General features: G+C 35.7%; 1 protein-coding gene across 2 annotated transcripts in view; it reads left to right on the plus strand.

The window, feature by feature from the left end:
• The window catches only part of LOC133530501 (zinc finger protein GLI4), a 137,203-nt gene that overhangs the window by 62,549 nt on the left and 51,240 nt on the right, over nucleotides 1-23,414 (plus strand). The window lies entirely within an intron of this gene.

The raw sequence follows: 23,414 nt of genomic DNA on the forward strand, positions 1-23,414 counted from the left end.
TTGAGTGTTAAAACTAATTGAAAGGTTATAGCGATTATTGTTAACCTTTGTTTCTACATGCTTGTTAATTGAAATAACTGTTCTAAGTTTCATTTGAATTAACGCATTGCACTTCATACCATCAGCAGTAGTCATGTGAGGTGTTCAAAATTATCTGGGCAATGCTAAGTAATTCTCTTGCTGACTGTACTAGTCTGTTATTAATGAGGGCAACCGTGTTTAATTTCGCCGCTAGGGGCGCTAGTGTAGACGGAGGTCTTTCAAAATGTCAAATGCATAGAACATTTTTGGGGTTGCTTTTTTTATCGCGAATATATACCACAATTATGAATTAGTCACTCCTTATTCATAATTGTGGTATATATTTTTCCATCTTTGATTATTCATGATAAACATTAGATATAGTTCAATAAATAGTTAAAAAGAGGTGGTTTTAAAAAAAAAGTACCAACTTAAATATATGCAAAATTAATCAAGTTGAAAAAACGTCAAATTTAGACGTTATAATACCTTTGTGTATAATTGTGTATGTTAGAAGTATTAAGTAGTAGAGATGTACTTAATAAATGCATCGATAATTGCGTAAATATTTAAGGAAATCTCAAAGACGTTTAAGCTCATCAAAGCGTTTGTCGTGACGCAGGAATCGAACTCACGACCTTTGACTGGCAGATACAGAGCTAATGGATGGCCATTACTGCGCCGCATAAAGCTAACTCAGCTATTTCTAGTTCACGACTTAGGGCGCCCGCTAGCGGGCACGGGTGCACGGAGCGGGTGAGCGGATTAACGAAAACTAGTATGAGAGAACGTAGTAGTATAGTCGCCTAGCAGGAGGACGTCTTATCGGACGCCCCAAGTATCGCTGGAGCGACATGGTGGAGGCGGATCTGCGCGAACTTCGAGTTAATAATTGGCGAGAAGTAGCGCAGGACCGAGAAAAGTGCCGCTGTCTTGTGTCGAGTAACGCTAACTGGCGCGATCGCGTGAAGCGGATTTTACCTACAATGGCACCCGCGTGCGTGTGCCCGCTCAGTACATCAGCTAACGAACGCTCTTAGCCCTTTCTGGTGTACGACTTACTTTACTTCAGTATAGAGATTCCTTAGGCCTTTATTGGACATTTACTGACATTAATTGCCTTTTATAGAAAACTGATGTAAATATACTTGATTATGTCCTGCATTTTTATAGCATGTTTATGGGTTCTTGGAAAGCTATGTTTTAATTACAATTGAAATACATAAAAAAAAACCTTAAGCAACGATTAAATGCCTTACCTAACATTGACTTTATGTATTGTCTCTTGTTTTTTCGTTAATTAATGAATTCACTCATAAAGTGTCCATGCAGTTTTGCAGCTAGCTGTACCTAATAGTAGTTTTCTGGTTTTCAAAATGATATTGCCCATGAACCTATAAAATAAAAACCCACATGGACTACCCTTGAATTGTACGCGCTGTATCCCTCAGTTTAACTGCTGCTATCTGTTGAACCAATTACTTGCGACACAGAGCAGGGATCACAGGTTTAATTTTTACGCCACCGGTTTATTTAGGGCCGTACATTTTAGTAGTTTATGTGACTGCTACATAATGCCCAATTATTTACATACACTATTTTATGTACACACACATTATAATCTTTCTATGATATAATTAACAAACCCAAATTACTGCCAATATTGGGGCATCTCTTGGCGGAACTCGCGGATATGTGGTGGCGTCTCCAAAATATCTTTATCGCTCTTTTTTTGGGTAATAATATTATTGATTTAAAATAAAATTTAAAATAAATAATATTAAAAAAAGTTTGAGTTAGCACAAACAAACGTGATTTTGACTGGGCTGGTGCCTCTTTTTAAGCGTACATGACACTTGTGTCAAGAGACACCGCTCTCCCGTAGGTGGTAACAGATTTTTTACATAAAGGTATAATAGCTGTGGCTTAAAACTTAAAACGCACATTTTTTTCAAATAACTTAAAAAATAGAAAGAAATTTAGTTTAGTTATTTCAAACGAGACTTTTGCTATAGTTACTTTGAAAACAACAAAACAAATTCATTTTATACTTATAACTAATTAAAAGATAAACTGTACGTCAAATGGCGGAAAGTGATAACTTTTCCACGCATTCGCAGTTTTTTTTAAATTCAGAGACAAGCTAGAGTCAGAGGCCTATTTCCATATCGTTGATACTAACGAACATGCGAGATTTGTCTAAATTGTATGCAATTGAAATTTCATTTCGAACAAAAAGGCATCGCAATTAGAATAGAGGTCAAATAGATTTGCTTTTTTTTCTGAGATGTCCGAAATTTTAATGTTATTACCAAATCGATTTTGATGAAGCAATTACAACATTTTCACAGATAAGATTGTAAGAAAACAGTTTATCTTAATGTCCGCCATTATTTACGGATTTTGAAGGCATCATAGATGGTTTATGATATGTGTGTCGGTAAAAATAGTTAATGATGGACTTTGTATTTAGCAATACAGTCCCACAGTTAAAAAATAAAGATACATTTGCGTTATCAAATAACAACTCTTCGGATCACTTAAGTGGAAGAACGAGCGTGACGTCACCAGCTGAGAGCAAAACATGATATCGAGTGCATCCTCTCAACAACTAATAGCTATCATCAATTCAAAGTCATTTCGTACTTAACTTATTTATTCATTAGCTAAGTGAAGGCCTGAATGGGCGGACATTTGTTTAAGTGCGAGGGAACAATGTTGCTGATGCTCCAGGTTTTCTTTTAACAAGTTTACCTTAGCATGTTTGCAGACAGTGACATTTTATGCATATCTACTAGTTTTTGTCCCATAAGTTATAGGCCATAACTGTTATTATTTTGTCGTTAAAAACGGTTTTAAAACCTGTTCTATTTGTATTAATCTATTTAAATATAACTTAGTCTTAAGGAATTTACTTTTAGTTCAAACAAAAATAAGCATAGTTAATTTAACTCTTATTAAAGTCTCATTTGAATTACATAAAGTAACTAACATCAGAGGCACAGACGAATTATTGTCACTTTTCACTATGCCTGTCCCTTTCGCTCTAACATACCTACTTGTTAGGACTTTGCATTTTATGTAAGTTGCGTAAAAATATGACAATGCTATTAATATCAATATTCTTCTATTTTCGTCATTATAATTGTAAAAAGTTGTTCTTTGTCATCAGAGAAATCCATCTGCACCCATCCATTTACTCGCTAAGCAAGTGTCCTTTATGGCTCCTCTACATGATGGCCCAGCGTAGGCCAGTCCTAGGGACGCATTTATGCGTTAGAGGGAGCAAGTATTATTGCTATCTCATTTCACCGCATAGCTGCGTCCCTTGGACTGGTCTACGCTGGGCCATCGTGTAGAGGAGCCATTAGGCGGCTCTCGTTTCATGTCTCCACTCGTTCCGAAAGCTCGCTTTTATGGTACTAGGCCATAAACTAGAGCAGCTCATTAAGCTCGTCTCGTCTTCTACCAATACACCTTTTTCTTGCATAATTGGAAATACCTTTTTGCAGTAAATATTATATTTACTAAATTTATACCCGTCTGCAATTAAAAAGTCCCTCTTATCGGTAATAAAACTCATATTCGTTACGTTTACACCTTCATGAATATCGAAGTCCATTAGCGGTTCCGGCGGTTTTTTGCTCGCTATAGTTATAGAAAATTTATTCCCTTTGCAGGTAAAATTTTAGATTAGATTAGCTCTGGCGTATTAAGCGTGGTTTACGGCGCTCTAAACCCTGGGACATGCTGTTACTTAATGATTATTTATTGCACAACACCCAGCACCGTTCTATTTGACGACAGCGTTAATCTTTTGTAACTGGTTCCAATAAAATGTGGACGTATACGGTTTGATCGGCACCTAGATGCACTAATGAATTACAAGCAGGAAGTCGTCGAAATTGAGACGTTTACGGCGTTAGGATGGACGCAATAAAAGCTGTGGCGTTACTACAAATCATACCCTTTAATATTAGAAGGCCAGATATGCTATCGCGTTCTACTGTAGTTAAGTCGTTATTCTTGTAAGAGTATAGAGCGAACCTCGGTGCTCAAAGGGTGCGTGATGTATGCCCCGCGCTGCGCTCAATGATTAATATCCGAGAATTGTACCTTGCGGCACGCTCGGACCGAACGCTCGGATATTACAACTTTTAAATGTTAATTTACTAAACAGTTGGAATTTAACACACTGATAGATGTGACGTTGTAATCGCTCTCTGCCACAGTGGTGGTAATTTATAATTTATTGTTTAAGCTGCCTTGTTGTTTTTAATCCCTTTGTTCAAACGATACTGCTCTTCGAAAGAGTTGGCCGTCCTTTCAATCATCCTGCTTACTTGAACACTTATCGTTTTTAAGGGTGAAAGTCATACTAAATTAATATTTATGTTTCATTTATAGTGATTGCACGAGGTTCGTTTTGAATATTAGAACATAAAGCTGTATCGTAAACTTTTCTCCTCGGAAGTTCAGTAATCCTTTGGCCACGGTTTTCGGCCGGATGCCGCAGGCCGGGTGTACCCATTAACGACAACTCGGTGCCTCATTTAACCCGCTGCAGCGATAATTGCCACCACGTGTTTATTCCTGTCTAATTATAGCCCACAATGGGTTGGACACGATCGGTTATTTTGGCTCCGTCGCTCCGTCAAAGTCGATTTTGTCCGGCCACAAAAGAGGTGTTGCGAGGCGGCCGTCGCTTGATTCATTAACTGGAGCCCTTTGAACTGATGGATCGGGTTTGCGTGCCACTTCGCCTATTAATTCCGTTGCTTGAGCGCTGTGTACTCTTGTTGTAGCCTCATGCTTCGCATCATTGGAATCGTCGTCTTCATTCGTGTTTGATCTAATTCCATCCGCTTCTATGTCTTCATTCATTTAAAATTATTCAACGACTGTTCGATGTCTTATTTAACTTTTATGACCAAGATAAAACTAACATGTGAAGCATCTATTTATCCAATTAGAATAAACTTAATTCATTATATGGGTCGATAAATTGTTAGTATCGTATTCTTAATTGGCAATTTAAAACTAAGTAAGTACTACTAAGTTAAAGTATCATATGTTTCCTTGAAAACTAGTGCAGCTGCTTCTCGAAACGGTCGTTTTAGTTTTCAACGAGTCACCAGATAGTCTTTATTATCCTAAGTACTATTCATAGCGTTCCCAAGAAACCTCCCAACACTTGCGTCGCCACAAAAGCTAAGCCATGACAAAGTGCTATTCTCCCGCCCGCATCCCGCTCGTATTGTGCGTCCTGTCTTCACAAATCACTGATGGGAAAAAATGGTGTAAAGACAAAAGCATTATCGAATCGTGATTGGTCGCTGTGTGTGGCGCTATTGTGTAGCCCAGTGTCGATAATTAGAGCTTTATCGTGTATTAGATCTAATACAATATTATTCGGCGTGTAATCTTGTTTGATATCAGCTCCGATATTGTATTGTTGGATGGTAATTGTATTGTTTTGGAATTTGATAAAGACTTTAAAGGAGAAATCTGTGTAATTGAATGTATTTTTATCTTGTTATGTCAAAGGTGCTATAATCAGTTGGTATCTAAGTTTAGTTTGGTTTTAGTGAGACGGGATCAAAGTCAAAGACATTTTACTGACAGCTGAAGATTGTGTGAATGATTTTCTGTCTTTTCAACCTGCTCCATTCTGACTTGAAACTCGATGTTTCCCGTATCGGGGGTATATTTATACACTTTTATTTCAGTTCCAACTGAAGAGACTAACGTCAAGGCAAACTAATAAATCACTCAAAGAGAAACGTGCTAACTTCGGACAGTTTTTGCATTTCCAGGAATAATAATCGGTCAGTCCAATGCTGTCGTAATCTTTGGCGGCCATGGTTGTTCTGAAAGTTATGGGGCTTTAAGATCTTGTAAAATACAAGTGTCTCCATCATAGACTATTTAGGGTTGTTTGTGACGTTTTTAGAACATAAATGTAAATATAGACACAAATACAACGGGCGTGGAATGAAATCAATTTTCTCTAGAAAAGTTACGAGTATATTACTTAATTTTTGGAGGTCAAAGGCATGGATGTCAGAAAAATCTATCATCGATTCAACTTCTTGTTTGCTTATGACGTCTTATTTTTAGCAATTTTCTATTATTAGCAATATAGGCATCACAAGGAAACAAAGTTGTGAGCAACTGTCGGAATGATTTAAGTTGCATTTTTTCTAATTACCGTTGCATATTATGCGCAAAACTGTATGCCTATGTAAATGATATTAATTAAAAAACCGGCCAAGAGCATGTCGGGCCACGCTCAGAGTAGGGTTCCGTAGTTACTCTTCCGTCACAATAAGCTAAACTGGAGCTTAAAGTATGGTAGATTGTTAACCAAAGGATGAACTGTGGGTGTACGTCTTTTTACTATGAAGGGGAAACTTTTTGCGATAACTCAAAAACAGCTAAACTGATAATATCCGCTATAGTTTTCATTTAATGTCTTTCTTAAGCTCTACTTCCAATATTTTTTTCATATTTTTTGGACCTATGGTTCAAAAGTTAGAGGGAGGGGGGACACATTTTTTTTTTCTTTCAGATAAATTATCTCCGCTCTATATTCACTTTATCAAGAAATGTTTGTTGAAGACCCATATCAGTTTTGAAAGACCTTTCCAACGATATACCACACTGTAGGGTTGAAGCAAAAAAAAATGTTCACCCCCGTTCACGTCTAGGGGAGGTACCCTAAAAAAAAAATTAAATTTTATTGTACGACTTTGTCGGCTTTATTGATTTATATATCCATGCCAAATTTCAGCTTTCTAGCACTAACGACCACGGAGCAAAGCCTCGGACAGACAGACAGACGGACATAGCGAAACTATAAGGGTTACTAGTTGACTACGGAACCCTAAAAAGTACCTTTTTCTATAAATGATTGTTTCTAAGTAGTTGATTTCAGGTAGATAAAAGACATTTATTCGTGACTGTCACAAACATGTACGAACATGTACAGGCAACAAAAACAAAGCACAGAGCATTATGTGCGCATCACGAAATGGACTCAGCATAACGCTAGCTATGAAGCCAGTGCTGGTCTTCCGTAGGGCCCATTCGCCGATGCCACGACAGATGACACATACAGTACATTATAACATTACAAAGCAAAAATCCAAGAAAAATAATTACTGTTACATTTTGCCAAGATAATACGAAATAAATCCCCAGTACAGTCACCGTTAAAAACAGCAGATCATCACTATTATGGGCACACATGTATCATCTTAAGCTATGTACGACAAGGATCCTAAATGATTGTTCAGTATTTTTTTGCATTTTAAAACGATTTTTCTGCTTTACACAGCCCCTATTGCAACCTACCGAGTTAGTGTAGATACATAATTATGAAAGGTCAAAAGAACAAAAAAAGAAAAATACTATACATGTTTATGTTCGTGACTGTATTTACTATGTAGTTTATGACATTCCTATTCCCAGGCAAGTTGAATAGGGGCGTGGACATACAGACATCACTGTCAAACAGGATGCGATATAATGATCAATTTACGGCCGGAACCAGGACGATTGACCGATCCGATCCGAAGGGACGAATGTATAACTACTACTTAATAGAGATAATTCGGATTGATCAGTATTTTTTTCTTGTAGCGACTTGGAATTGAGAGCTTTGCGAGTTACTTGCATGCTCATGCCAAGTTTCTTGAAAAAGATTGTATTCTCACTGTCAAGCAACTTAATTATAAGCATAATAGGTATTATTAATTTTGCATTTTCGCACGTCATGTACATTACGCAGTTTCTACCTGTGGAAACTTGTAATTGGCTTCTGTTTCTATTTGGCAACCTATTTTGTTAGCCTAGCTGTACGTTTTCCTAATAAAAAAAATAGTAATAAGCAGAAACTTCTGCAGACGATACCACAAACCTTAGACAAAAAAGTGGAAAAAAATACTGACTTGGGCGTTGGGCGAGACTCGAACTATGTATATGATATTGTTTATTGTTATACATACCAGCACTTACACATAAACCTTATGTGCTAATAGTGTTGTTAGTATTATTTTCATGTAATTATTCACTCCAATATTATACAATTCAACAAATTAATTAATCTCTCTGTGATTATACAATTCTATCAAATGTTTCATTACGATTTTTTTCATAATATAACATTTCCATATTATGGTTTGGCCATAATAATTGAGTACTGATCGCAAAATAGGTAACACTATCACTAATATAAATTTGATGTAATTTCCGGCATTCGTTTTTCGCACCCTATTAGATAAGCTAATTTATAACTTTATACTTTGGTTATAAAAACTTTAACATGGTTATAAAAATGTAAATGGCTATATTTAATAGACATACATGAATATCGATTTTCATTGAGTTAGACGTTCGTACAGCCAATAAAAAAACGTTTAAGCAGTTAATTTGAAGTATAATTTAATAAATAAATATAGACATTCTTACACAAATTGACTAAGCACCACAGTAAGCTCAAGAAGGCTTGTGTTGTGGGTAATAAGACAACGATAAATATAATATATAAATAATTAAATACATAGAAAACACCCATGACTCAGGAACTAATATCCGTGGCCATGACACGAATAAATGCCCTTACCGGGATTCGAACCCGGGACCGTCGGCTTCATTAGCAGGGTCACTACCACAGATATATGAATGCTCTGAGGTCACTACCCACTAGGTCAGATCAGTAAATTTATGTCTCGTTTTAATAATGTAAAATGCCATCATTATACAAGTATTCAATACCTTTAATAAATATATACCAAGTGTTAAGAAAAAATAGACAAGCTTTTAACCACCGACAGGGACTTTAGACCAGTTCATAAAATCGATCTATTCAGTCAAAGTTCTGTGGTTTCGAGATAATCAGACTTTTGTTTGTAGGTATTTTTTTACATTATTGAACAAAATATACGAGTAGCTCCCCATTGAACTGTTACTTAATAACGTTAATTTTGTTTTGTGACCATTCTCCCTATTGACCAACTGCCCCATACTTCCTCTAGCTGAGGCCCTAAATCGGTTTTAGATCTAACACGCTACTAAGAGCTTAATGAGTTCTCCGATGAAACTACACCATTACAAAAAAGCTTAACTACATTACATTACAGTACACATCTTCGTTTTAAAAAAGGGACATTAGGTTATGAGCTTACATTGCCAAGGAATCGTATTACATTGGAGCAACGTGTAGAATAGCCTGAGATATTGCCTCACTTAGATCACTTTTACTGAGAACAACATAAATACACTTACACCCTTCTGTGTCAATAACTGTTACCTAAAAGAGCCTTAGTACAGTACAGCATAGTACCACTTAAGCCCTTATTAACAAAGGTGCTAATCTTATAATCTTTTAGCTACTGTATTAACTAAAAGAGCCTAAGTTAAGTAGAACTCCTAGTCACTTAAGACCTTTTTGCATATAAAGCTACTGTGCGCGAGCGCACGCGACGTTGCATGACCTGAGTTTTTATAATCCACACGAGTTTGATCATTGGGAATTGAAAAATAATAAATCTTAAACTCTGTATGGGTTTAAATTAAGTTTCAATTTGAGATAAAAGTTTATTGTTTTTATTGTTTATTGTAGGTTGCACATGCATTTTAGGAAGCTAATTGATACGTATTGGTAAGATTGATACGTTCTAGAATAAAAAGTATATTCTTTAAAGTACATACATAATTTTTGGTACTAGCATATATTTAGTATTTTAATATAAACTTGTCAGCTTATTTTATGATCTAAGTAACTTTACGGGCTATTTTGTAATAGAAAACAAAACTAAATTACCTACATTTTTTGGCAATCTAAAACTAAACTATTACTCACTCGACAAACAGCTAAATATAATTTAGGCTAATCACCAAAGCTATAGCTCATCACTCCCGCTAAAAACCTAAAAATAAGACTAAAACTAAAAATAACTGATTATTTAACACTTATTGTAAGCAAATTGCGTTAGTCACGCTTAAGCGCATGAATATGTATGTTTGTATGTCGGTGAGGAAACTGAATCTTTGAGTCTGACTAGCCTGGTGTAGGGGGCGTGCATTATTTTGTTTTAAGTATAAACATTTAGAATGTAAGTATGTAAAATCAATGTTAGGGGTCACCATAATCGGGTGAAGTGTCACATATGTGTCCAGACTAAACCATATATCCAGTTCATCTAAATATGGACCCGGGTATGTCCTGAAACTACGTCCAAAAGAGGGGTATGGGCATATTGTGAATGTCATCTCGCTTTGTGTGGTAGGGTACAAGTACAGCGGATGTCATTCCTGATCGCGAGAAGAGCCCTACTGGGGAAGTACCTCCTTGCAGAAAACCGCAGCCAAATAATACTAGACCCTACTCATAGTGTTGTGTTCCTGCCGGTGAGTAAGGCTGCATGTAACTCCTCTGGAGTTGCCGGCATCCATAGGCTACGGAGATTGCTTACCATCAGGCGGGCCGTATGCTTATTTGCCACCGACGTAGTATGTAAAAAATGGTCACTATCTAAACTTTTCAAAAATCCACATACTTAATCAAGGTACCCATTTTGCGGCCCCATTCTTGATTGTTTCCTCATTTTAAATTGTTTTTTTTTTATCGGTACAGTTAAATAGCGAGTGATGATTCGTTGATAGTTACCCAGTGGTTTGATAGTATTGAATCAAATAAAGAAATTTAAATAAACCATTATAAAATTAAAAACAAACACTAAAAAACCTTTCTCTCTTTTATACAAACACTTTTTACAAAACAGTTTTTACATGAAATCGAAAGAACAATTGCATTGAACATGCCCATTCTACTACAATAAGGTAAAGTTCCTTTCCTAGTAATGAGGTATTGACCCTGTTCCAACCAACGAAAGCCTTATTTTGCAGAGAACAATTGCTAAGAGCTCCCAGTAGCTTTTGTTTTATTCCCCAAGCTAAGAAATTACACTCGGAGGCACTTCTACTTATGGAGATTAAGTTCTGCAATTTTTCCAATCAATCAAAAGTTTTTTTTTATACTACTTCGGTGGCAAACAAGCATACGACCCGCCTGATGTAGGTCTACAACTCCAGAGGAGTTACATGCGCGTTGCCGACCCTTAACCCCCCCCCGGCATTCGGCAGATTTTCACGGAACCACTGAAATACAATATCTATCGGCCAGAAAATAATAATTAATGGCTACGGAGCCTGCTTGCCATCAGGCGGGCCGTATGCTTGTTTGTTAACAACGACTATAAAAAAAATGGAAATAATCACGTGAGTTTTTCTAGCATCTGTCAACACGGTACATATTTTATCTATGTTTGGGGCCAGAAGTCTTTGAGCGCTTCGTCGTGTAAGATATTATTGCGAGCGACTGTACGTATATCGACACGGTCGCCAGCGCACAATGTCGCGTAAAACTGATTAAAGCCTGCCTGCGCTGATTAATATCGTAATTGGGGTCGTTGCTCCTAATGTGCATATAAACGTTCACATTACACATACGCTTGTAAGTAACGAAACTTAACCTTTCTGTGAGGTGGTCAAAAGTCATAGCTACAAACCTAGGAGGCTAGGTTGTGTCGAGCGTCGACCACATAAAATCGTCGTCGAAAAAATGCAAAATGTTGACTAAAAATTCGTGGAGAATCCTTATCATAGGCAGACAAGAGAATAAAACACAATAGGAGACTGAGAAATTGAAACTTTTAAAATATCGACTGCGCGATGTAGAAACAAAAGTAATAACGAATCAAATATGATTTAATAGAATTATGGGTGATTTTCGAAAAACTCGACCTTGTCTTGTTTTGATTCCGGATCCGAAATGTATAAAATTATCCGGATCTTGATCCGGATCAATGGATCTTCCCATACATTTCAGATCCATCGTAATAACCCTACTTGTGGAGTTAGTTCTAGCTACCCGAATACACCTCACTGAAAAAACCCTTAAAAAACCCCTGAGGTAGGTACATTTTACAAATAAAATTAAAATAGCACAACCCTGAAAGCTGATACGTTATCAAAGAGCTTTCGTACGGAAAGCTGCCACCTGCTTCTGTTTACTCAGTCAACACCAGATGGCGTTAGTGTGTTTAAAATATACTTGACACTGAAATAGAATAACTTTTATTTTGTTAGTTTTCTATAATAACTACATATACTTACTGCTTTGGCGCAGCGCCCCGAAGTGGATCTTGGCCTTCTATACCAAAGAGTCCGCCATGCTTCTCTGTCCAAAGCCGTTTCTGTCCAGTCGACGGCGCCGAGTTCGCTAAGGTTTTTTTGGACTTTGTCTCTCCAGCGGTACCTAGGGCGTCCAGACGCCACTAACACAAAAGAATAACTATAAAAAAAAAAAAATAATAATAATTTAGCCTATATACGTCCCACTGCTGGGCACAGGCCTCCTCTCATGCGCGAGAGGGCTCGGGCTATAGTCCCCACGCTAGCCCAATGCGGATTGGGAACTTCACATACACCTTTGAACTTCTTCGCAGATGTATGCAGGTTTCCTCACGATGTTTTCCTTCACCGAAAAGCTAGTGGTAAATATCAGATGATATTTCGTACATAAGTTCCGAAAAACTCATTGGTACGAGCCAGGATTTGAACCCACGACCTCCGGATTGAAAGTCGGACGTCATATCCACTCGGCCACCACCGCTTTTTTTTAAATAAAAAAAATAATGTAAAATTCTATCCTACCAGCATTTTTTAAACATAGTTCAGTCGTGACAAATCTGTGTTATTAGTTTTAGTTCTCAACTGACATACCCAATACAAAAAAATGTGTCCATTGCCAAAACCAGTAACAATAAACGGTACAAAAATATAAAGTCCGTACAAGTTTATTAACTCGTAAAATTATGAATTAAGTGCTGAGGTGAATTTGACAATAATATCAGTATAAATTGGGAGCCCAATGTGCCGGGCGAGGAAATAAAACGCGTTATTTATAGGATCACTTCGGCGGTGTCGATTCGATGTCTGAGTATTATGCGGTCCTTTTTTTGAAAAAATGAAAATTTGTTTGTGGTCCATGTCACGAGCGAAATACTTGGATAGAATACTCCTTATTGGCACACCCCAGTAAATAGGCACAAAAGAAAAAAAAAGGGACAGACAACAGGCAGTCTTACTGCTGCTAAAGAGTGATTGCGTTTACTGTCTTTCTAATACCCCTATTTTCAAAATGTCATACATTCATAAGTGTGAATGGGTTAAAATTTTGTGTACATGTTCGCAATTACCATAGACAAAACTGTAAGTTCATGTTAAAAAAAAAGAAAAAAAAACGATGGGTTTTGTTAGGCGTATTTATTACCTTAGGACTATTCTGGAAAACAGGGAGACAATGAAAAAAGTTTGTATAAAGAAGAAAGAAGTAAAATTTCATATATTTTTTCCAACTATTGCGACGGTACCCAGGGGCACGGTAGTATTCCCACCAAGATATTACAACCAACCTTTTCTCAAAGCGTTTCGTCATATTTTCGAATTAAGTATCGGACTAAAATGATGATTCTATAAAATGACCCCTTTAAACAGTCCCTGATTTACTCACCTAGAATAGAATCAGTAGAATCATATACAGGTTTTACTAGTTAATTTGCCAAATATTTAACATGAAGCTTACTCTTTTTACATGGACCACAGCACAATTATGTAGAACCTTAAAAACTTAAAATATCCACAACTGGATCACATAAAAATTTCGGTATAAAATTACATTTGATGCAATCGCAAAGTATAAAATTTTATTATTTTTATGCCGCCATATTGCGTGGGACATTCGATTATTAGCGAAGTGAGACGTTTGACCCTTTTCGAATAACATAAATACACCATTTAATACTACTAAAGCCTTTTAAAGAAAAGCAAATAAAGCAATTTACTTTAACCAAGCTTATTTGGGAAAATCGTTTTATGGGCCTCATTGTGTCATCTACTTGAATCCCTGAAAGGATAGGCTTCAATTTAGGGATATAAAAAAAACGGCTTGTAATATTAAATTACAAATCTTGATTAATTTTCTAGTTTAACAATTTTTTTCTACCAATAGATCTGTTTTGTTAACTACTAAACTACAAATTCTGTAGTACTAATCAATTTTTTATTAGCCTATTTTACCCACTGCTGAGCAAATGCCTCCCCACTTTTTGTCCATTTGGTCCTTTGATTCACCATAGTACGTCCAAGTCGTCCCGCCATCTTTTCGGTCTGTCTTTGGCAGAAATCACTTCAAATTACCTTGTATGTATAAATATTTAAGGACCTTTAACACATGGACACAACGCCCGTGTCTTTTATGTTACCGATCACGGCAAAGACCTTAAAATGTAGGTATAAAGTAGAACGCACTTAATTGCTACTTACAATTAAGAAATAATTTAAGAGGCGATGCGTTACACCCATAACCGTAACTTATCGAGTATTTATTTTCTTAGTGTGTTTACAAAGATCTCTGCATTAAATTGTTTTCTGTGGATATCAATACGTTCTGTCGTTTTAATTGTTAGTGTGGTGGTATAAAACCTTAAACACGGGTAATAATTCCTCTTCTCTAAACTTTTTATTAAGAAAGTATCTAATAGGTTGAACAACTTATGGATTCTATAATAAATTGAAAAATACGTAAAATAAGGGCAAGGCAAGAGAAATACTGGGAATTATCTACAAGTGTCGCTCTTGCTCCTGTCTCTCTTACCCAAAGTGATCTTATCCCACATAACATTAAATATTATCATCACCACATCCGTCAAAAGTCGTCCATACCTAAGGGTTTTTAAAGAAAAAGATCTCCACAACACTCGGTCCTGCAATGATTCCATGCGATATTGTCCAGCTCTAGTAGCTGGTTATATGTATGTATATTTTAAAGGCATTATTCATCACACTTACTCTAAAAAGACCTTATTTCATGCAGGTATACTGAAGGACACAGGCCTATATTGTTCCCGCGGAAGTTATAGTTTATGAAAAAAGTTACAACTCCCTAGGGAGTTATAGCGTTTTTTTTTAAATTGTTACTAATTGAAACGAATTAACTAGGTATAAATGAATTTAACTTTTAAAATATTAACGTTTATAATTTAGTATGTTTGTTCATGTTTATAAACATTTAATTTCATTAATTTAATAGCTGTTTGAAATATTTTTTTTTTTTAATTGTGGCTGAACGTCGGATAAGTGAATACCTTCGATGCCTAACCTGTCAAAGAATGACAATATGGCGGACGAATATTTGAAATGTCACCGTATTTAAGACTTATTTCACTAAAAATTTAGTTTTTTCTTCGCAAGTGTGATGAAAAACATTGTGTGTAACTCCGGGGGTAAGAATATTCTTACTCGAGTCTTTAATTCACTCCAGCCGGCGGCTGTCGTGAATATATAGACTCTCATACAATTTTTCACTTACCCCCCTCGTTGCACAATGTACTATTGTTTAAAATCTTTTTTTTTAATTCAATTTATTATGGTAAATAACCTGTTTACTTACCATATTTAATTGAATAGTTTATTAGTTGTATAGGTGTTTCCATGTATGGAAATAGTATATATACATTTGTTACCATTAAAGGTCAGAGCCCTAAAGGACTGGCCGTAAAACGGCATCCCAATAAAAAATAGCCCAGCGCCAACAACTGGCCTTTTACGACTCATTCCGATTTTATAACACCATGTATATATTTAGTAGTAAACACTGTGGCTATTTAAAAATACGCATCCTATATAACGAGGTACAAACAAAAATAAAATAAGCTAAGTAATATACGAATACCTGTAATATATTTAAAAAAGTCGGTTAGCTACAATCCAAAATAATAATAATTTTACGAAGATAATTTCTTCATAGGGGACATATTTTTACACTATTTGGAAAACCTTTAGTGCTACTGCTAATTCTGAAATTATTAACTCATAATGAATTCAAATATTAGTATATATTTTTTACTTATTATGTCTCTCATTTACATAATCTAGGGACCATGGCATCCCGAACATTTGGTAGGCGTGCATGGAGCCAAAGCCAACACGTAGACGCCCCTTGTAAATAGACAATCAACTCTAAATGTGATGTGACACTTATTTTTTGTATTAACGACGAAGCCTTGGTAAAAATAACAACCTATTAATAATTAGCGCGGCGTTTAGATCTACAAACAAGGTGTATCTTAGGAAACTATCATTCAAACAGCTGAAATTCTTTCCCACAATACGAGTACCACTGTTACAACTTGTCCTACTTGCCTTGGCGAAACTAAATAAAAACTCAATTTATCGTAATAAACATAACGAGGGCACTGTGTTTTAATTATTCTTTGGTAATAAATATTCCTCGGGCTATCGACAGCGACCTGCGATAACGGCAGAAGATTCATTAACGCAATGTTGGATGAGCATTAAGTTTTTTACTTCGGGACGTTCGTAAACCGAAAGGCATTGTGTTAAATCCGTAAATGCCGTGTTTTGTGCTAAAGCTGTTTGAAAAGGAAAGGGGGTGACCGCTTCTCCATAAAAACGTAGTCCGCATTTTCCTCTCTGGCTATTGACATTATGGAAATTATTTTTGCATATTTAGATGTATATTAACCATAGCTATGCTCCTTCGATTGACTTTTTTTTGATTATTATAAGAATTAGGAGCGATAAACAATTTTCCATACAAATTTTCTAAATGCTGATAACTCTTAGTTATAATATAATAATTAAAAGTTCGAAAAAAATCTAGCGAAAGGAAATAGCTGTATTTGATATACACCAAATTGCGTCATAATATTTTCAATTATGTTAATATCCAGAGACGAATATTTGGACTACGTTTCCGTCTACTTTTGTCTTAAAGTACGTCTTAATTATATGTTTGTCCTGGCACTGCCTTTTTATTTTCACATCAACTTTAAATCTAATCTAATACTTGCATTATGTAGTTACGCATATGTCAGCTTTGATCTAAAATAAAATGTAATATTCATATTCATATCTTCATTAGTTTTATATGAACGGGAGAAAATGTAGCTATATTTCATTGATATTCTTTCAAGGTTTACAAGCATCTTTAAACACAGGATTTTGACAAATGTTCTGCAGAGTACGTGCTGTAGATTTTGACAACGGGTTTGCAATATTATAAATAAAGTAAATTAATTTGTTATCCAGCAGATATGTCTGCAAGCGACTAAGTTTTTTTTTAAGCAAAATAGGAAAAATCTTAATCGTAACCCGAACTGAATGATAAAGTTGTAATATGAAACTAGCTTTTCTCATGTTTTAGGGACCTAAAAGGAAAAATTTGAGTTTAAGTGTATTAAAGTCCACTTGTAAGTCGAATTGATATTTAATTTAGTCTATAATATGTACAATTGCATATCTACTCGTCACATTTGTATCGGCCACTGACCTCCGCCCCACAATGACACTACTGTAATGTAAATTTAGACTCAATGAGCTTTCCACAAATGACGTCACTGTTCCATTTGAGCTTTTTGAACTTAGAGCTTTCAAATGGATAGTTACATTTGATAGTTTTGATGGAACTTCGCCAATTGGTAACATTGGTACAAGTAGTGGTGATGTCAGCGACTTCCATTTTCATTATTTCCTAATCGATTTGTTTACGTTCCTACTCGTTATTTTGCATTGCGTAGCAAAGAAACTATTAAATATCGACTATTATAAAGTTCATTGTACTTTCCTCGTTTATTATCATTTTGATATACGTATTTGAAATTCAGGGTTGTTGTCATTTTCAATTAAGTCTGTCATAATAGTAGGTCCAAATATCTAGATTACTGTAACCTGTTGAATGAAGTATGCAGTAGTTCAGAAGATATTGATAACGAGCTAATGCCAAGGGGAATTGCTTTTTAAGAGAGAAGAAGTAAGTTTTCACTTACGATAAGTTTAGTAGCAAGTAAGTAAGTAAGTTGCAATAGTATCTCATACAGGACGGATTCGCTCCAACCCGACCTGAATGGGATTACCTCACCCCGCGACTGTAAATTGTCTACATATTGACAGAATCTCAGTTCGATTAGCAACACGTTGTCGGAATATTAAGTATTGTCTCATGTATAATGCCCGCTTGTCAATTTCAATAAATCACATTTTTTTCTTCTACTACGTTACCATGGTTATGCTGAACTGTTTCCAGCTCACTACCCTAAAGAACATACACACGAATTGATACATATACAGATTACAGAAACACATAGCGGGCAAATAGACACACAAACGATGGCGTGACCGTCCCGTGACCTAATCGTAACCCTCAAACCGTCACATTTTCAGTTAAAGCCTTCCCTTTCCCCAACATCCGTACCTCAAAATAATCATAATTTCACGTGCACCAAGTCCGATGACCTGTGCAACGGAAGTTGCAACCCCAGTCATTGCAATCTGACCCTTATGACGTAGGGCTTAGAACTGGCTGGGCTGGCAGGGCAATAAAATAATACTGGATGATTTATTTGTAAACAGTCTCGGCCGGTACGTCAGCGAACGGGCGTAATATTGTGTGTGCACAGATGCAGGAGGTAGTGGATTTTTAATTAAGCTCAAGGGCAGTTCAATGCGTTGTACTCGTATAGCAGACCTCTATGTCCACCGTACATTGCTTTTAGCGCAATTATTAAAAACACTTTGGACTTTATTTCATATATACGCATATTTTTACAATGAATAAATGAAACAATCAAACATGGCCTTCTAGCCTAGTAGGTAGTGAACCAGCCTACGAAGCAGAAGGTCCCGGTGTCGTTCTTAGTAAGGGTTTTTTTATGTAAATCGTTTATTGAAATAAAGCATGTCAATACATAGAATAAAAATAAAACTATAACTTAAGTTAGCTTAAGCCTAGACAAAAAATTAGTTTGTGTATTTACCATAAATACTCGTTCCTGAATTATGGATATTTCCCATATATATGTATAAGTATTTATACAGTGTATTTTTCTTTAAATTCACAAAACGGAGGGAAATTATTTTTAGTTCGGCAATCTATAACGTACATGTATAATCATCATCTAAGGCGTTGTGAGTGTGACGTGGCTTCTGTAAGTGCGACATTTTGAATAAAAACAAACAATTGCGTGCTGCATTATTTTATAAGGTTAAATAAAAGCAGTAAATTATTAGTAAAACACATTAAACTTAATTCATTGGGGCATATACTAACTGCCCTTAGAACAGTGTCGGCCGAACATTAATTAGAATTGAAAATATTGAAAATTAACCATTACAAATTGAACCGTAAACTGTAACCGTCCGTTACGGTAAACACTGCCTTAGAACATGTGGTCGTATTAAAACTACACGCTGTATATAACTCAGTACTACATATAATGTCGTGTGTGAGACTAGGTAGATCTGTGTAAAAATTGTGCTATAATATTTATTAATTATTTGTTGGCAACGGTTTAACGACAGACAGACTATCGCACTATTTAATAACATACTCGTATAAGGTAAATATAGTTTCCCAGGAAGCTTAAGTAGTTTCACTCATATAATACATTCTATTATTACAACGCCTGCACTGTATTTTTTTTGTACCTAACTATTTAGCTTGATTTGCCTTGACCTCCTCACGAGCGGCGTCCTGCACGTAGTACATATAAGCTCCAATTAAGTTTTAACTTTTTGTCAACTTGTCAGAGTTAAATTAAAAAAAAAATGGATAACCAGTCGTCAAGAGGATATACCCGCAGCGGGTGTGCTGCGCGCACGCACTGCAATTGTTTACAATAGGCGATCTTGTTTATTTTTGCTGCATATGGATTAAAAAGCTACCAAACTCCATTTGGGGCTTTATTGCTCCTTATTTAGACATCGCTGTTGTCCGTTTCTTACAATGTGGGAACTTGTTTTTTAAACCTTACTACAAAATACACGAAAATAAAACATTTCAAATGTTATACATCTTGTATTATCCTTATGTTGATGAAATGTAAAATTTCCATAAACCCTCGTAATGCTCATGATACCATGTCGTAGTCATTTGTTTGACAGGCTTACAAAAGCACTGGCGCTAAAAATAATATTAATACAAAAAATATATACCTATTTTCAAGTTATCAGCAATATTTTATCTTAACCGAACTTGCCGTATGCTTATTAGAAATAACATGTAAAAAAATGTTATACAAAGTAAATAGTTTTGTATGAACGTTTACGTCAAAATTAGTTTTATTTCAGAACCTCGTTTTAACAAAGAGCGTAACTTCAATTGTATGGGGGCGGCTTTTTAACTTTTTTTAACTCCTAGGCTGCGTTTCCAGCAGAGACGTGCGAGGATGCGTAGCGAGGCAGTTTGTTAAGAAACAATAGAAACACTTCATTCACCTGTCCTCGCTCAGTGCAGCTCTAGTCGGCCATTTAATATTGGTTAATAACAATTACATCTCTCGCTGTGCATCCCCGCACATATCTGGTGGAAACGCAGTCTTAAGCTAGTTCTATGACTATAATACCTCGTAACTAGTAAAGAAAATTATGTAGGTACCTATATAGTTAAAGTGACCCGAGTGAACGGCTCGGTTATATAAAGCTATACAATTAACAAGTATAGGTTTCAAGCTATTGTTTCACTTGACGTCTAGAAACGGCACTTAACTAGGCTCTAGTTATTGTTAGTTCGGACTCCAGTTAACACGGGAATAACTTACATACGCACGTTGAAATACTTGAAACTGAAGATCGTTGCTGAAGAAAGTTTAGTTTAGTACCAATAACGTTCAAGAATATACCTTGTGTTGTGGGATCCTATAGCCCCACAGACTCTAAACTTAAACGCTTATTCATAACAGTATACAAGTAATTCCCTACTAACTATATAAATTTTAAATCATTTAAGTAATCGGTTTTCATTAAAATCTGTCCTCAAACCCATATCCAGTGACGTTTTCATTCCGAACGTCGATACACTTAAATAAACAGATGCGTCATTTATTAGAAATAAACGTAAATATTAAAACTGGGCTCGTTAAGCCCATTGTTCATAAATCAATGGTAAGCAGCCGCCATAAAGCCGATTTCGACACGTGTCTCATAAAACTATTAGGGTCTAGTTCTCGTTTATGGTCTCTATTAATTTGCCGTTTCTGTCGTAAAAAAATAAGTTGTTTTGTGGTGTGATGCAATGGTTATCCTTTTGTTTTGGAGAGCAGATGCGCTGTTATAAATTTATTAATTATGATTGCTTTATTGCAACTGTTAAATTCAAGTATGCAGGAAGAATCACGATGAATTTCATTTATGCAGTGTCAATTTTATTGTGTCATAAATTTACGTCACAGATTTTTCGTTATAAATTATAGGCAGATAGGACTCCAAACATATGCAACAAATACCTATCATACTTAGATATGCTAATATAATATCCATTCGGTATGCCAGCATTTTAGTAGTGATTAGAGACTTACAAGTAAACTTTGTAACCAATTCACGATTTAAAGATGTGTCCATTTCGTGATGCACACTTAATGTATTTTTTTCTGTTTAAATGTCTTTTATTTATTCGTGACGATCACAAAACATGTAGGTACGGACATATACAGACAATAAGAGCAGAAAAAATACATTAAGTGTGCATCACGAAATGGACTCAACTCAGCATAATGAACTCAAATGAACTAGCGATGAAACGAGCGCTGGTTTTCGCATATGTTTACTTCAGTGACGCATCTAACTTACCACGTCATCTACGCATTTAATACTCCGAATCTAACACTTGCTGGATATCTCAATAACTCGAATTTAACTACCTTAGTTACCCCGAGGTCGATGTTTCCCTTTTATTGTCCAATCACGAAATAATTGTTATGATTTATAGAAGGATATCGAATTGGCCGTGGTTAAGGAACGTTAAGTTAACGATTGGAATAAATGATTGAAATGATTAAATTGGGTGATCAATGGGTGGAGATTGGGTGTCCGATTAACGGTTTGAAGCCTCGAGCCTTGTTTCTCGACTTGTGAACCGTTGCTTTTGATCAAAATATAATTTAGTCTCATTTCTATTTATATCTCTTACTTCATACGTAACGCATATAGAGATATCATAAGATTGCGTTTTTAGTTAATGGTTGATAATCAAGATTAAGAAGCTGTTACTCCGGCGACAACAGGGATATTTTGATAAATAATAGTCTATAAACGAATTATTTTATACATAATTGTAATAAACAAAAACGGCTGTTTTACACGACTAAGCGCGAAAAATAATGACACAATCTTAGTTACAGAGCCGTAACAATTTTAATGTCATTTCATTACCGTGTCTAACACGCTTAAATTTAGTCGCGTTAGGCCCGTTGATGACATAAAATATGTGAATAAAACGCGAGAGTTTAAAATGCCGTAACAATTCGTTATATACTTACTTTCATTATTTACATGTACCTAAAATAAATAATGTATTTGTTAAACAAAGTGGAGAAAAGCGTAGTCTAAGTAAAATGACATATTAATGTTTATAGTGTCACGTCAAGTATGACATGTTTAATGAATATTGCGCAATCCATGAATCTTCAATAGTGACCTATTTGTTAACAAGTAATTAAGATAACGACGGCCGAAGTTCGGAAGGCGATTTGGCAATCGCATAAGTACATAGATATAATACGCATGCCTGTATTTCTAAGAAGAAGTAGGAAAGGGTAAGAGAAGATATGATAACTTTATATATATATATACGGTACAGTAAGTAGTATGTTTTATCTTTAAATTGTTAAATGTCCTTGTTTTAACTTTCTCTTGTTTTACACTCGTCTTTTTCCGAATTAACGTTTAGGAAGTGTTCCTAGTCTAGTAAATATTTAGAATTCTGAAGTTATCCCACTCAATCTTTAATTACCAAGACTTTGTCCTGTTACCAGTATCAGTTCTACCTACTTGGTGTAATGGCGTCACTACTAAATCTTACAGCACCAATTAAACAATAAACGTGTCCATTAACGCAATGCGTGCGCGTGCGCCGCCATAATCTGTCATAATACACGACCGTAATTAATGGGCGTCAGGCACTTTAGTACTTAGTCATAATACAGAATAAGTAGTACTAAAGGACTTGTAAGAAAGTAAAAATGTAGTACCTACATTTTCATCATCATAACTTAAAAGCTTTGCTGATGTCGAGTAATCGCCAATCACTTCTTCATTGTGCTAGTCTTTTGATTTCCTCATACGACCCATTATTTTTTCAAAGCAAAAAATATCTACTAAAAGCACGCATCTAAAAAAAGCCAAAAAACGATTGCTGAAGGTGTTTATCTGGAGAATTGCGTATGAGTGAGACATGGAAACTGAGACAAAAAGATAGAAAAAGGTTGGAAGCTTTCGAAATGTGGTGTTGGCGAAAGAGGAATGAAGATGTT

This window comes from Cydia pomonella, chromosome 23, assembly GCF_033807575.1.
Source record: "Cydia pomonella isolate Wapato2018A chromosome 23, ilCydPomo1, whole genome shotgun sequence".
Lineage (NCBI taxonomy): Eukaryota > Metazoa > Arthropoda > Insecta > Lepidoptera > Tortricidae > Cydia > Cydia pomonella.